Source organism: Stomoxys calcitrans, chromosome 5 (assembly GCF_963082655.1).
Source record: "Stomoxys calcitrans chromosome 5, idStoCalc2.1, whole genome shotgun sequence".
In the NCBI taxonomy this organism is placed as follows: Eukaryota; Metazoa; Arthropoda; class Insecta; order Diptera; family Muscidae; genus Stomoxys; species Stomoxys calcitrans.
In genome coordinates, this window is record NC_081556.1 from 20214828 (window position 1) to 20232349 (window position 17522).

The following is a 17522-nucleotide window of genomic DNA, read 5'->3' on the forward strand; positions in this document are numbered from 1 at the left end:
AATTTAGTAACTTTTTAAATAGACTAAAATGAAGAAAAATCTGTTGGAGTCGAATTCCCAAAATGTTGACAAAAATCTCCAAAATTCCCCATCAGTCCTCGACATTTCCTTAAATACCCTGTTTAAGGAAATTTCTTCTAAACTCCCCAAGATCCCCTGAAATGTTCTTAAAAGGGAAAATTCTTTAACTAACTTTTTTTTTTTAAATTGGTAAAACTTTCAATTCTAGTGATATTCATTCATGGTCAAACCGCCCCTTTCTCTTCCCTTTGGAGATTACTGAAAAATACATTAAATCAATGAACAGCCATGACAGGCAAACATAACAATTAGAAAAATTCTTTCATTCTAAAGTAAAAACTTCAAAAGTGGAATTCCCAAAATGGTAATAAAACCCCCCAATTCTCCTATATAGTTAATATGAACTATATTTTAGTATTCTCAATAGCTCTCTGGTGTCTGGCGTTAGCGTGTTAAAATCCTTTGCATTTAGTTGGTAGACTTATGAGGCTAAAGTGATGATTTTTCAAAAAAAAAAAAAAAAAAAAAATATTTTTTTGGCTTCTAAAATGTTTTACTTTGTGAATGACAAAGCTTTGTACTTATGCTTGTGAAATGATAAAAAAGCGTATGACGCATAGCAAGGAAAAAACACCTAAAAAGGCCCGGTCGAACTTTGGATACCCATCACCTCGGGTATATATGTCAATATCCAGTGAAAAATGCATTATTTATGCATCCATAGCAGCTATACCGAAATATGGTCCGATTTGGTCCAAATTCGGCGGCGCGTACATTGAGTGATCTTATAAATATAAGTCTCTGTTCAATTTTGTGGAACAAAATATTGGTCTTTTTGGCAGCAATATCCAAATATAGACCCATTTGGACCACATAGAACTCGGATGTCAAAAAGCCTAACATAAGTCACTGTGTCAAATTTCATTGAAATGGGATCATAAATGCACATTTTGTGGGGCCAAGACCTTAAATCGAGATATCGGACTATATGGCAGCTATATCCAAATCTGGATCGATCTGGGCCGTATTCAAGAAAAATATCGATTGGCCTAACACAACTCACTGACGTAAATTTTTAGCAAAATTGGACAATAAATGCACCTTTTTGTTAGTCGAAGACCTTAAATCGAGAGATCAGACTATATGGCATCTATATCCAAATCTGAATCGATCTGAGCCAAATTCAAGAGGGATGCCGAAGGGCCAAAATTTCGGCGAAGTCGGACAATAAATGGTCTATATGGCAACTATCTAGACCGATCTGAGCCAAATTGAAGAATTGGTTCTCATTGTCCCAAATTTCGGCGACACCGGACAATAAATTCGCCTCTTATGGGCACAAGACCTTAATTCGAGAAATCGGTCTATATGACAGCTATATCAAAATCTTGACCGATCTGGGTCATATTGCAGAAAGATGTCGAGGGGCCTTACTTAACAACTGCGCCATTAACCACTTCTTTGGAGAAAAGTAAAACTTAGAAAATCTTTATACCCACCACCATACGATGGGGGTGTACTAATTTAGTCATTCCGTTTGTAACATCTCGAAATATTCGTCTAAGACCCCATAAAGTATATATATATCCTTGATCGTCGTGACATTTTAAGTCGATCTAGCCAAGTCCGTCCGTCTGTCTGTAGAAAGCAAGCTAACTTTCGAAGGAGTAAAGCTAGGTGCTCGCAATTTTGCACAAATACTTTTTATTAGTGTAGTTCTGTTGGGATTGTAAATGGGCCAAATCGGTCCATGTTTTGATATAGCTGCCATATAAACCGATCTTGGGTCTTGACTTCTTGAGCCTCTAGAGGGCGCAATACTCATCCGATTTGACTGAAATTTTGAACGTAGTGTTTTGGTATAAGTTCCAACAACTGCGTTCAGTACGGTTCAAATCGGTTCATATTCTGGTTTAGCTGCCATGTAAACCGATCTTGGGTCTTGACTTCTGGAGCCTCTAGAGGGCGCAATTCTCATCCGATTTGACTGAAATTTTGAACGTAGTGTTTTGGTATCACTTCCAATAACTGCGCTAAGTATGGTTCAAATCGTTTCATATTTTGGTTTAGCTGCCATATAAAACGATCTTGGGTTTTGACTTCTAGAGCCTCTAGAGTGCGCAATTCTCGTCCGATTTGAGTGAAATTTTGCACGTAGTGTTTTGGTATCACTTCCACCAACTGTGTTGAGTTTGATTCAAATCGGTTCATAATCTGATATAGCTGCCATATAAACCAATCTGGGACCTTGACTTCTTGAGCTTCTAGAGGGCGCAATTCTCATCCGATTAGGCTGAAATTTTGCATGAGTCTTCCAATAACCGTGTCAAGTATGACGCAAATCGGTTCATAATCTTGTATAGCTCTTATATAAACCGATCTAGGATCTTGACTTCTAGAGCCTCTAGAGGGCGCAATTCTCATCCAATTTGACTGAAATTTTGCACGTAGTGTTTTGGTATCACTTCCAACAACTGTATTAAGTTTGATTCAAATCGGTTTATAATCTGGTATAGCTGTCATATAAACCGATGTTGGGTCTTGACTACTTGAGCCTCTAGAGCGCGCAGTTCTCATCCGATTAGGCTGACATTTTGCATGGGGTGTTTTTTTATGACTTCCAATAACTGTACTAAGTATGGTGCAAATCGGTACATAACGTGATATAGCTGCCATATAAACCGATCTTGGGTCTTGACTTCTTGAGTCTCTAGAGGATGCAATTGTCATCCCATTTGGCAGAAATTTTATATAACGGTTCGTCTCATGACCTTCAACATTCGTGTCTAATATGGTCTGAATCGATCAATAGCTTGATACAGCTGCCATATAAACCCATCTCCCGATTTCGCTTCTTGAGCCCCTACAAGGCGCAATTGTTATCCGAATGAACTGAAATATTACACAATGACTTTTACAATATTCAGCATTTATTTATGCTTCGAATTGGACTATAACTTGTTTTGTTTTGATTTTGTGTTTTGCAAACAAAAACATTTGAATGCTGTCAAATTTCGCTCGCGAAACAATTAAACAATTAAAAATGTTAGCGACTTTTTCCGAAAGCAGAATAGAAAACCAACCCTAAGTCGTGATTTTCTTTCTTATGAGTCGTAATATCTCGTGGATCCAAATTTTTTCGTGAGACGTGATTAGCGTTGTAAGTCGTGATTCATACTCACGCATGTAGAATTTTATTTCAAAACAAAAACAAAAACAAACAAAAACATTTAAATGCTGTTAAATCTCGCTCGCAAAGCAACTAAAAATATTAGCGACTTTTTCCGAAAGCAGAATAGAATACCAACCCTAAGTGGTGATTTTCTTTCTTATGAGTCGTGATATCTCGTGGGTCCTAATTTTTGCGTGAGACGTGATTAGCGTTGTAAATCGTGATTCATGCTCACGCATGAAGAATTTTAATTCAATCATGCTTACGCACGATCACGTGATTAGATTTGGATCTCACTCAGGAATCACATGACCCAAGAGTGATTCTACAACCACTCACGACTCATGTACACACCTCTACACTGAAGGCTACCCAATGCTAGAATCCAAAAGCAATCATTTGTCTAGGATAAGGTCCTTATATTTATCTGCCTGGGATAAGGGATAGAGGGGCCTTTTTGTTGGTCATATATAATATTTATATAACTTGTTTAAGGGTCTCATATATTAATTTCGAAATGTTACAAACCTAATGATCACTTGAGTATATCACTCATCCTGTATTAGAGAGTTAATAACGCCATACATTTGCATATACATATATATGTGTGCATACATATATTTTGTATACGCAAATTTGGCATTTTATTTATTTAAGAAACACATACATTTGTACAAACAGGAACAAAAAAAAAATAACAAAAACAAAAAAACAATAACTCAAGACCATACCAACAGCATGAAATATACCACAACAGAAATAGCAACAACTACAGCAGAACTTTTGAAATATACAATTTGATTTTTGTTTTGTTTTTGTGCGTTGTTTCTTTTTTCTCTTATTTTTTTTTCAATACGACGCACAGTGGGCCAAATGGCAAAAAAATTGGAAATAAGTCTACAACTTTTTATCTGTTGATTTTAGCCATACAAAATGTTCTAGACATTTGTAGAGGAGGACATAGGCTTTCAGAAAAGTGCTGTTGTTGGTCCATATCTTTAATACAGGGTGAGCTACAGGGTGTCAAAGTTGACCACTTTACATGATTTAGGACTCTAGAGAAAGAGCTTGACAAGATCTAAAAAACTTATGCATAACGTACCATGCCATCGTGTACTGTTAAGGAGTTATGAATTGTTTAATTTTAAAATATGAAAATTTGGCCTTGGTTTTTTTCAGTGTTTTTTAAATAACTCCGTCAATTTTACTATACAAACGCACGCCGATGCGAAGTGTTTTCGCTCTAAAACACATATTTTTATTCCAATTTTTTTAAACTTTGGCAGGAGACCTTTTTTTATTCTAACACATTTGTATTGTAAACCCTGGGCAAATCTATCAATGTTTTAGTGTAGGCCCCATATAAGGTTCCATTTCACAAATAGACATTTTTATATAGAGTTTAATGAAGTGTAAATGAATTTTAGAGTAGATAGAATCCGAGTTGAGAAATGTTTTATACATTGTTGGAAAGGTATGAAAATTTCCTTTACGATAAGGTATGTTGCGTAAATATGGCTATAGTGTGTCATGTGCAATTAGGACAACAAAAACAAAATTTGGGAAATTCGACTTTTTTGAAAAATTGACTTTTTTATTGCCGGTTCCATAAAATGGAATAGAATAGAGATATTTCCATGATTCTTTTTGTGTTTTGTAGAAGAAGTGTTACCAAATAAAAGTTTATTTAACATCTTTGCAATAAAATGTGACGTAATACTTGTTTTTTAGCAATGAATATAGCACTACTTGAAAATTGACTTTTTTCAGTATTTTGATCGCTACGATCTCATTTATGGCTAGGATATGGCGAGACATACCTTAAAGTGTTGGGAACATTTTAAGCTTTCATTTAAGTTCAAAAAAAGCGAAAAAATCCCCGTGGAACTTTTTTTCCAGTGAGAAACTTTTGAAGTTTAGTAAAAAAATTGGCCATTTTGGTCTTAAGATAACGGTGTTGTTTGATATCGAAATTAGCCAAATTAGCACTTAAAACTTTTCTTAATACCTCGACTTTGTGAAAATGGAAAGAAATGATAATGCTTTGACGGCCAAAGTTTGCGAAAACTTAAAGGAAATGGGAGTATCTTTTTTGAAAAATTTTGCAATTTTTTGACAAAAAAAATATTTTTCATATTGAAAACGATGCCATTTTTAAACCGCCAAAGATATTCACGTGATTCCTTTTGTATTTTATGCACACATATGCTGGCATAATTTGTGTGAAGTATGAAGTTTATAGCTTTAAAATTGACGGAGTTATTTAAAAAACACTGAAAAAAACCAAGGCCAAATTTTCATATTTTAAAATTAAACAATTCATAACTCCTTAACAGTACACGATGGCATGGTACTTTATGCATAAGTTTTTTAGATCTTGTCAAGCTCTTTCTCTAGAGTCCTAAATCATGTAAATCGGTTGAGTAGATCAAAAGTTATGGCCCCCAGAAGCTTGGAGAAGTCAAAAGTGGTCAACTTTCACACCCTGTAGCTCACCCTGTATTAAAGATATGGACCAACAACAGCACTTTTCTGAAAGCCTATGTCCTCCTCTACAAATGTCTAGAACATTTTGTATGGCTAAAATCAACAGATAAAAAGTTGTAGACTTATTTCCAATTTTTTTGCCATTTGGCCCACTGTGCGACGCCAGACAAGTAGCCCACAGTAATCTGTAGAGTTTGTGTGAGGTAGTTTTTGAACATTTTTGGATGGTGTGAAATATATGTATATATTTACACACTGAGATGCATACATGCCTACCTACATATATAGAGTTTGTGTGACCGACCGTTAGAGATTAAACATGTGTGAAGAATAGAATACTATGCTGGTGTATAGTCTCTCATTCATTCTAGTCACAGGGTCATCCATAGAGCAAATGTTTAACAATTTCTTAACAAAACACATTTGTTAGCCACACATGCAGGCGACACACACACACACACATGTATAATAAACAATGCTGCTAGTTAAATAATTTGTTGTCTTTATAAAGATTGGCTTAATTTCGATTTGGTTTTTAACCCTAACCTTCAGTGGTGGTGCTGTAGTATGACACAAGGTGCAAAGAATTTAAGCTCACAATGGATGAGATTTAAGTTCATAGTGCAATAAATCGTAGTTAGATGGTTTGGAGGAGAATCATGTTCTTGAGGGGTTTACCATTAACGGATAGTTTCTTGTAGATGTTGGGTGTAAATAATGTTGTTCAAGTTCAAATGCAAATTCGCTCATGAATATTCCTTTAATGAAAAGCGGGGATAGTTCCATACCATATCAAAGAATGTGGTCCAATTTAAGTTTTGTTCAAAGATAAGTAAACTCTTTTTTAAAGAGACCACCGTAGCGCAGAGGTTAGCATGTCCGCCTATGACGCTGAACACCTGGGTTCGAATCCTGGCGATACCATCAGAAAACCATTTTCAGCGGTGGTTTTCCCCTCTTAATGCTGGCAACATTTGTGAGGTACTATGCCATGTAAAACTTCTCTCTAAAGAGGTGTCGCATTGCGGCACGCCGTTCGGACTGGGTTATAAAAAGGAGGCCCCTTATCATTAAGCTTATACTTGAATCGCACTGCACTCATTGATATGTGAGAAGTTTGCCCCTGGTCCTTAGTGGAATGTTCATGGGCAAAATTTGCAATTTGCATTTGCTGTTGTTGTTGTTGTAGCAGTTTGTTGTCTATTGTCTGCTTGATGCTGTTGAGTATTCAGATCCAGCAACTTCGCAACTAAGCTGGGGTGTGTCCAAAAGATCTGGGACTGATCTGGATCTGTGTCGTGTGGTCCCTGGTCACAATCGGGACATACATCCTGCACCTGGGCATCAATCCTTACTCTGTGGGAGTTGAGGGGACCTACTTTGGTTTGCCTTGGGGGGGTCAATCTCCTCAGGTGCAATGGGAGGCGGTTGTTCTCCAAGGACCACATTCACATGGTAGCTATTTACCGCCTCTGCTACCGTGCCTGCATGAATGTTGTCCAGACCCGCTTGATATGCCGCTTGTTCTAGAGGTTCTCTCTTGTAGCGCTGATCATCACGCTCCAGATCATGTATATCTACCTTAAGGCTTCTGGGCGGTGGATACACAAAATGATGATTTGGATGGTCTCTGCGTTAACGGCCCAGAAGGTATGGTTAAGACAGCATGTAGTTATGTTTTCGCACGAGTACGATCTTTGTTTCCTGATGGAGGTGATCCAAATGAGAACTGTGGAGACAGCCTGCCGCAGTTCGAACCGCGTCATTTTGAAGGACCTGAATATTATTCCACGGCATGTAGTTATGTCTTCGCACGTGTAGGATCTTTGTCTCCTAATGGAGGTGGTCCAAATGATAACTGAGGAGACAGCCCGTTGCAGTTCAAACAGCGGTATTCTGACAGACCTGAATATTATTACACTGCGTGCCACCCTGGCGCTGCATAACTTACCACAGACTGGCCAATTGCTTTTGTACATGGTCAACAAGGTTTCTTTGACAGCCCCCCAAGTGCTGCCAGCAAATGACTTGAGGACCTTGTTTCTACTTCTGCTGTGGGTAGAATGTGTAAGAGCTGTCAAATGTGACGCCAGCTATTTTGGGGCACTTGATGGTCGCAATCATTTCTCTATCGACCATCACACTCAGCTCCGTATTCACCTCACTCGTGTTTGCAGTAAATAATGTGGCTGAAGATTTGGTGGCAGATATCTTGAGATCTCTTGCAGTGAAAAAAGAGGCAAGTTCGTTGAGGTAGAAATTCAACCTATCGCAGATGTCATCATTGGATGGTGAGCTTGATGCCATGATCGCACAATTATCCGCATATGATACGATGGAATGGAAATGTCTGACGAGCTGCTTCCTCTCCTCGTAGTCCTAGTGGGGGCATCCTCATTCACCGTTCAAAACGTGGAGCTTTCAATCTGCTCTGCCAAAGCTATGCCCCGCTGATCGTTACCTAGGGAACAATGCCATATAACGTGATGCGCATTAAAGTCTCCTAGAACCAAACAGTGGTGGCCAGACAGTAGCCCCATTATGTCGGGCTTGTACGCTTGGCCATTTACTGGGTCACAACTACCAATCGGCGGTATGTATATGTTTTATAGCTTCATCTCGGCAATAATCATAGTGGTGGCATCCTCATTCACCGTGCAATTTGCTCTGCCAAAGCTATACCCTGCTGGTCGTTACCTGGGGGAGAATGCCATGAAACGAGATGCGCATTATCACAACTTCCATCCAGCGGTATGTACACGTTGTATAGCTCCATCTTAGACCCATTTTGGGGTCACTAGCGCAAGGCGCAGACAAGATGTGTCTATACAACACGGAATCCCTCACCTCTATTCCGTAAATGATTCTTACGTAGCACAATGTATGCGTGACAACTGTGCAAGCTGCAGGTTTTGGTGTTCTTCCGACTCATAATTTCTACTATATCGTCGATCTTGCCTTTCAGACCATTGCAATTCAATTGCAAGTGTATCTTACTTCCCGGCACTGGCCTGGCAGTATTGGAACTGGTATGCTGCTGTTGCATATATTGCCTCATGGGAGAGGTCGGGGAGGGGTGCCACATAGTCCGACGACGAGGACGCCGAAGGCTACGAAGACAACGCTTGTTGTTGTTGTAGCCGCATTTTTCATATATTTAGATGTGGCGATCCTTATCAAGCACCTAATGGTGAGTAAGCTCGTTCCGGTCCAAAGCACCTATCGGCGCGGCAACAGAGTGGCCGTTATTAAAAGGCGCCAAAAACTCTGCCAGAGTGGCCATTGGTTATTAAAAGGCGCCAAAAACTCTCCTTCTTATATCGAGCATCATAGGCACTCAGTATTTGTGCAAGTGCAGGTGCCGCACAGGAGAGGTCGGGTCGACCTTTCACTGAGACTCTCCGCTCGATACCGTTGATTGTCCGCGACTGCCGTTGCAGCTAAATTTACTACTTAAATTTGGCATGAGGTGTGTTGATATAACTTCCAACAACTGTGATTTGCATAGTTTAAATTGGTTCATAACCTGATACAGCTGCCATATAAACCGATCTTGAATCTTGACTTTTTGAGCCACTAGAGGGCGCAATTCTAATCCGATTTGGCTGAAATTTTGCATGAGGTGTTTTGTTGTGATTTCCAACCAAAGTGCCAAATATGATTTAAATCGGTTCATAACCTGATACAGCTGCCATATAAAGCAATCTTGAATCTTGACTTTTTGAGCCACTAGAGGGCGCAATTCTTATCCAATTTGGATGAAATTTTGCGTGACGTGTTTTGTTGTGACTTTTAACCACATAACTTGATGTAGCTCGGACCATAACTTGATATAACTCTTATAGCGTAGCAATTCTTTTCCTTAATCCTTTGTTTGCCTTAAAAGTGATAATGGGAAAAGAACTCCAAAAATGCGATCCATTGTGGAGGGTATATAAGATTCGGCCCGCTTACTTGTTATAGATGAGGTAGTTTATGTTTGAAATGGACCGTATTGGACAATATGTATTATCATGGCCCCCACATAGAATAAGGAGCTGACAGAGTGCTGTTTTACAAAAATTACAAAACTCCCATTTCCATTTGAATTTTTTTGTCGATTGCTGTAATATTTGGTACAATTAGATATGTCATTCCCTCGAATTTCTTAATATAAGCCCCACCTGTAAGAAACATGAGCTTCTTAAATGTCCCTCTGCAATGTCTTAATTTCCACCCAACCTTCTTAGTATAGCGATATCATTACAAATTATTATTAATCATCGTCAATTAATAAGTCCCATAAGAAAATCTTTAATAAAATTCTCAAAGGTCAATTATTGACTTCACCTTTTGATAATTGCATTCAATTGAATTGGATGAAGCCGACCATGAAATGTGTTTTTCTTGTTAGCTTGCCTCTCCCTCAGGAAAGTTAAACCAGCCAGTCGGCCAGCCAACGGGCAATCCATTCAACTGACCTACTCGCTTTTGATTCATAAATTTATGCAAGTTCATAGACATCAAACATTATGAATTTCCAGCGTTCACCCACCCAGAGTCAACACATTGTTCCCGGGTAGATTTTTTGCTTTTATTTGAATATTTTTTTTTTTGCGCCATAACGAGTTCTTTCTTATCTGGTGGGGCATTAAAACTCAAATCGAAATGAAATTTGACAAAAAGCAAGAACAAAGTAAACTAAAACCAATGAACATAAAACTGAAATATAAACAATGTAGAAAAAAAAAACAGCAAACAAATATTTCAGCACTGGTATTGTGGAAGGCGGCATAACTTTGCCAAACCTAAAAACAACCCATGATTCCTTTTCATCAAACAAAACTTTAACTTGAGGGTGGGTCCCTGATCATGTTAGCAATATTTTGGTTTTTGCCCATTAATATCGGAAACCCCATTTCAAAGCCTTGTGGTAAAAAAAATATGAATTGGGGTGTCTTGCCAGCTCTTTGATTGAGCTCTTGCGCCAAATGGTATTGACATTAAAAAAATCATAAGGCAAAAAAAAACAACACCTCAATAACTGAATAGCAGGAAAATAATAACAAAAATTATTATCAATAGTTAGCGCGATTAGATAATTTTGGGTTTCTTTCCTGCAATCAGGCAATAACAAAACTGGAGCGCTTCGAAAGCGTTTGGCCTGCATGTCTCATGAAAAAGCACACAAAAAATTGTTAAAAATTGATGTGTGTAGAAGAAAACACAAGAAAAAACAACAACAATAAATGCGCTAAATACACCTGGAGGTGAAAACAAAATGTTTGTCGTTCAACGAAAAAAAAAAAAAAATAAAAAAATATATGAAATAACAAAATCAATAACAATTATCAATGAGTTGATGAAATTACGGAAAAAAGTGAAACACATTACTAATGATCAAGCGGCTATGTGCAAAGAAATGATGCGTGGGGTTGGGTGAAAAGTTCTAGCTGACCCGAAAAAATTAAAAAAAAGAATATTATTCTCAAAATTATTCTCTAGCACATCAAATAACGCCCCGCAAGGTGTACAAATTTAATAAAGGCTCCACATATTCCTTTTTGTCTTCTTTGTATCTGAGCAACCCTAAACTTTGACCGTTTATGTTATCATTTTGTTTAAAGATCCCTCAATAGATATATTCCCCATATGAACTGATCACTCGATATGACATTTTGACCTCCTAGAAGCCTTAGTGATACGTCAAATGGCTTTTCGATAATATTCTACCTATAAGCTAGTTTAGGTTTAAGTGGCAGTCTGCCATCAGACTCACTTAGACGTTTTCGTCCATTGTGATACCACAGGAACAGCAGATAAAAGATGCCTTCTAGTTCCTACCGTTGAACCATCCAGATCGCTTTTAAAAACCCAACAACTTGCGAAAGTTCACATCAGCTAAATCAGACAGGTTCTCAAAGAAATGAGAACCTTAAGAACAACACCTTTTGACTGTTAGTGCGGGACACACACACCATGGTGTTCTCTAGACTCTTCTTCTTCGATGTCCTGACAGCTTCTGCAAAAGTCATTACAGGCAAGCTTCAGTTTGTCAGCCTGTTTTCCGATTATACAGTGACCTGTCATGACGGGCACAATGACTGAGACGTCTGTTCTAGCCAGTGACCATGACAATGAACAGAAGAAGGAAGATGCCTTTTAGTTCCTACCGTTGAACAATCCAGATCGCTTTAAAAAGCCCAACATCTTGCGAATGTTCACATCCGCCAAATCAGACAGGTTCTCAAAGAAATGAGAACCTAGAGTGGAACTCCTTTTGACTGCTAGTGCGGGATACACACACAAAAGTCTCTTTCTCTTCGTGTCTCTTCTTCTTCGTTGTCCTCACAGCTTCTGCAAAAGTCTTTTCTGGCAACCTTCAGTCTTTCAGCATGTTTTCCGAATAGACAGTGACCTGTCATGACGGACACAATGGCTGAGACGTCTGTTCTAGCCAGTGGCAGCAAAGTGGTAGACCTCTTTAAGTCTACATTAGGCTCTGTCTTTGTGACCATCTATCATTTGTTGTCCTCCGGGCCTGATCCTGAAAACTTAGCTTACATGTCTCTAGAGGCATACCCACAGGTTACAGTTCTCCTGGAATGTGTAACTAAGTTCCTTGTCTCGCAAGCTCATCCGCTTTACAATTCTCTGTGATATCTCTGTGGCCCGGCACCCAGAACATGAAAATTTTGATCTCTTCAGCCATCTCGTTAAGAGATCTGCGACAGGCGAGGGCGGTTTTTGTGTTTTTATAAATATGTTCCCCAGAGATTTAGTGGCTGCCTGGCTGTCTGAGAAGATATTTATGCCAATCGTCGTTTTGACATCATATCTTAGCCTTTCAAACACTTCCTTAATTTTAAGGATCTCCGCTTGATACACACTGCAGTGATCGGGTAGCCTTTTCGATATAACCAGTTCTTGATCTTTAGAGTGTACCTCAAAGCCCACCTGGTCGTTTAGTTCGGATCCATTCGTATAGAAGTCTATGTAACTTCTTTTACTAGGGATATCGTTGTTCCAATCGGTTCTATTAGTGATAGTGATACAGTACTTTTATCAAATAGCGGTTCAGGAAGGGTATAATCCACACTGCCTGAAACATCAGACATTGTATCAGGGATAACACAGTGTCCGTTAACCGCCACATGAACAAAGAGAAAGCTCCCTTAGCCTCACGGCAGTGGTCGCTGCAATTTGTCTAGCCATATTGTCCAGAGCCTTTAGATGTGGCATTAAATTCTGTGCATAAGATGGGGTCGTCCTCAATGCGGCTGTGATGCACAAGCAAGCCATCCTTTTGGATCCGGTTGAGTATTGAACAGTAGGTGGACTTTTAAAGCGCCGTCCACCAAATCATAACACCATATAGCATTGTAGGTTTGAAAACTGCAGTATATACCCAATGACACGCGGTCTAAACCCCCATCTTTTTCCAAGGCTTTCTCTCTCTCTCTCTTGTATATGTATAGGGCTAGAGTTGCCTTTCTTGTCCTTTCCAAAATATTGGATTCAATTTCCTGTCCAGCAAAACACCCAGGTATTTTGCGCTTTCTGCAAATGGAATATTATCTTCTCCCAAGAAGACAGGTGTCACTGCAGGCAACTTATATCTTCTGCTGAGAAGAACTACTTCTGTCGTGGTTGGATTTACACCTAGACCACTTTCACCTACTTTGCTGTTTCACGTAGAGGATCCTGAAGATGGGCTATATCAGATCAAATCTTGATATGGCTCTACATATACCGATCTGCCAATTGAGGTTCTTGGGTCAATTTTTTATATGGATTTCGCTAAAGTTTGGCACATTGTCTTGCGTTATTCTCCTCCATATTCGTACCGAGTAGGGTCAAGCTCTACCTATATTTGTATATAGCTGCCAGCGTAATGCAGAGGTTAGCATGCCCTCCTATGACACTGAACGCCTGGGTTCGAAACCTGTCGAGAACACCAGAAAAAATTTTCAGGGGTTGTTATGCCCTCCTTATGCTGACGACATTTGTGAGGTACTATCCCCTGTAAAAACTTCTCCCCAAAGTGGTGTCGCACTGCGGCACTCCGTTCGGACTCGGCTAGAAAAAGGAAATTCCTTATCATTGAACTTAGAGTTGAACCGGACTGCACTCATTGATATGTGAGAAGTTTGCTCCTGTTCCTTAATCGAATATTCCAGGTCAAATTTGCAATTTTGCCATATAGATCGATCTCTCGGTTGGAGGTCTTGGGCCCTTAAAAGGAGCATTTATTATCCGATTTCACTGAGATATGTCACATTGATCTATGTTAGGCTTTTGCGCATCCGTGCTCTATATGTTTCCAATTGGTTTATATTTGGATATAACTGCCATATATGCCGATCTCCCGATTTCTACTCATTTTACTACAGTATAATCTACTCGATTCCGATTCAAACGCCGCGCTTTTTTAAGTGCCCGGCGTCTGAGTCGGAATCCTGGCTCAAAAATAATTTTCTGCCAGTAGGTACACTCACAGAAAAGTTAATACCAAACGTGCTCATTTCAGTTGTTACCAAGCGTTCTCATTTCAGGTATTGATAGAAAAGCAGCACCGTATGGTACAAAAGCAATACCGGATGGTATGGATGAAACACAAAATGATTAGTACCGTTTGGTACTAGCCTCATTACCGAACTGGTATTGATTTTAGCACCAGACCGTTATTGGTTTTAGTACCAACCTGTTATTGATTATTCTCTGGTATTGAATTGATACCAAATGGTATTAAAAATCTTGGCCAATGACTCGAACAAAATATTATCATGCGGTATTGGCAAAGTACCATCATTTTTCTATCAATGTATATGAATAAAAACTAGCAAAAGGCTTTTAGAAGCTTTTTCATCCACAATATAATTTTTGTATAATTTCTAATAGAGAGCTTTTATGATAGAGCTGGTTATAGCTGGCTCAAAAAATTTAAAAAAATACAAATTTTTTATTTTTAAATAAAAGCTTTTTGTTCCATGAAAGCTCAATATGCTCAAAATTTTTGCCGGATTTTTGTATGCAGGAATTAAGAGTAGCAATGTAATTGATTTAAATAAATTTAAGGCATGACCATAAAAAACTTTCAATTCCCATCTATAAGAAGCTTTTGAGCTTTAGGAAAAAATAAAAATTTTTTTTTTCAAATATTTCTCGATTTTTAAAGATTTTAAAAGCTTTTTGTTCCATAAAAGCTCAATAAGCTCAAAATTTTTGCTAGATTTTTGTATACAGGCATTTAGAGCAGCTACATAAAAAGATTTTAAAAGCTTTTTGTTCCATAAAAGCTCAATAAGCTCAAAATTTTTGCTAGATTTTTGTATACAGGCATTTAGAGCAGCTACATAAAAAATGAGCATGAAAAGACTTTGAGTGCTCATCTAGAAGGAAGCTTTTAAGCTTTTGAAAAAAAGCTTGAAGGCTAAAAATGTTTATTATCCGTTGATTGCCAGCATATCATATACAAATCATATGCAGAAATTAAAAGCTTTGAAGAGCTTTTGAAGTAAAAAGTTTTTAATTGGTAAAAAGTAATCTTTCGATTTTTAATGTAAAGCTTTTTGTACCATAAAAGCTAATTGTGCTTAAAACCTGTGCAAGCTTTTTGTCCATATATATCTTATAAGAAACTTCTTCGGAATGCTAAAAGATTCATAAAATAAGAGTGCTTGCTGTATGCTAATAAGAACAAAATATGTAAAATAGATTGCTTATATGTTGGGGTAAAAATGCTTGTGAAAATGTTTGCTGGGGAATACATCTAATGTAACCAAACAGTGGCGCTAAACACATTTACAACACAAATATTTAATTTCCTAATAAAAGAAAACTTTCTCATAGTATTATCTGCTTACATATTAAACTCATTATTATATGTTTATGATTTATGATAGTATATAAAAAATTTGTATTGTAGCACTAAGTATCCTCTATAAATGCTAATTTGTTTTTTGTATTCTTCTCTTTTATCTTTTCCCTCTAATTTCAGATAATGTACAACAAATCAGCATAAATAAAAATTATTGAACATAAAATAATACCAATATGCCTGTAGCTTCCTAGACTAAATACAAGAAACCAATACAAGTTTCCAAAGGACAGAAGAAAAAAAAAACAGGATAGAAGACTGTTGCTACCGTTATGTCTAAAGGGATAGTTAGACAACTATCGTAAGCCCTGTTATAATTATAAGGCAGTTTTAAACTAGTAATGCTGCTGTGCTGTTGCTGCTGATGCTTTGAAAGGCCAGAATATTAGCCAACGTCCCATGTTTTAGAATTAAAATGAAAAACTGCCAGTAAAATGAGAACTAGAACAAAAGGCAAACCATAAAAAAGCTGCTGTTTGTTTGTTGCGCTTGAAATGCTAAAAAAAAACTACTCCATATCCTCATTCCCCATACCTACTAGGCAGAGATTAAAACGGAAAATTACAAAAAAAAAATCCAAAGCCCCTTTTAAGTTTTTTGTAAAACCATACTCCAACGCCAACACTACCGCCACCACCAAATATCTACACTACAAACTACCTTTACCATAACCCAACAATTTTTTGGCTGTTAATTTTCATTTTGGACTTTGGTTTTATTTTGCTGGACGCGTATATGCTCTCCAAGCCTAGCTAAATAAAATTAAAAAAAAAAATACATATATCTACCTACTATATCAAAAGCTACTAGAAAGAGTTTGTTATTAGAACCCTGCTACTCAAAAACCACAAAAAATCCCCCTCAATATAAAAAGTGTTTGAAAACCGGCTGGCTCTACAAATCAAAGCTTAAAGCATTACTCGTGTATTCTAGTCATCATTTAATAGATTTTTTCAACTTATTTGTTTTTGTTTTTAGAACTTTATTTAAAAAACAAGATGAAAATAATTTAAGCCAGAAAATATTAAAATAAAACGAAATAAAATAAAATAAAATAAAAAAAATAAAATAAAATAAAATAAATTAAAATAATATAAAATAAAATAAAACAAAATAAAATAAAATAAAAAAAATAAAATAAAATAAAATAAAATAAAAAATAAATTAAAATAAAAAAAAAATAAAATAAAAAAAACTGAAATAAAATAAAATAAAAAAAATAAAATAAAATAAAACAAAAAAAAAATAAAATAAAATAGAATAATTGAAAATAAAGTAAAATAAAATAAAAAAAATAAAATAAAATAAAATAAAATAAAATAAAATAAAATAAAATAAAATAAAATAAAATAAAATAAAATAAAATAAAATAAAACAAACTAAAACAAACTAAAATAAAATAAAATGAAATAAAATAAAAAAAATAAAATAAAAAAATTAAATAAAATAAAACAAAATAAAATAAATAAAAAATAAAATAAAATAAAATAAAATAAAAAAAAACAAAAAAACAAACAAACAAACAAAATAAAATAAAATAATGAAATAAAATAAAATGAAAAAAAAAAATAAAATAAACTAAAAAAAATAAAATAAAATAAATAAAAATAAAATGAAAATAAATAAAAAAAAAATAAAATAAAAATAAAAAAAAAAATAAAATAAAAAAAATTAAAATTAAATAAAAATAAAATTAAAAAAAATTAAATAAAATAAATAAAATAAATAAAAAATAAAATAAAATAAAATAAAATAAAATAAAATAAAATAAAATAAAATAAAACAAAACAAAATAAAATAAAATAAAATAAAATAAAATGAAATAAAATAAAATAAAATAAAATAAAATAAAATAAAATAAAATAAAATAAAATAAAATAAAATAAAATAAAATAAAATAAAATAAAATAAAATAAAATAAATAAAAATAAAATAAAATACAATAAAATAAAACAAAAATAAAATAAAATAAAATAAGATACG

The 17522-nt window shown here is 35.8% G+C and overlaps 1 protein-coding gene across 11 annotated transcripts in view; it reads left to right on the top strand.

The window, feature by feature from the left end:
• LOC106083996 (protein muscleblind) overlaps positions 1–17522 on the top strand; it is a 913910-nt gene that overhangs the window by 574285 nt on the left and 322103 nt on the right. For 4 of the 11 annotated variants that reach the window (XM_059368557.1, XM_059368556.1, XM_059368555.1 and 1 more), the window contains one exon: positions 15660–15840. The exons of the other annotated variants lie outside the window; for them this stretch is intronic. The gene's annotated coding sequence lies outside the window, so the exon portion shown is untranslated. The remainder of the gene's footprint in view (positions 1–15659; positions 15841–17522) is intronic. 11 annotated transcript variants of the gene reach the window in all.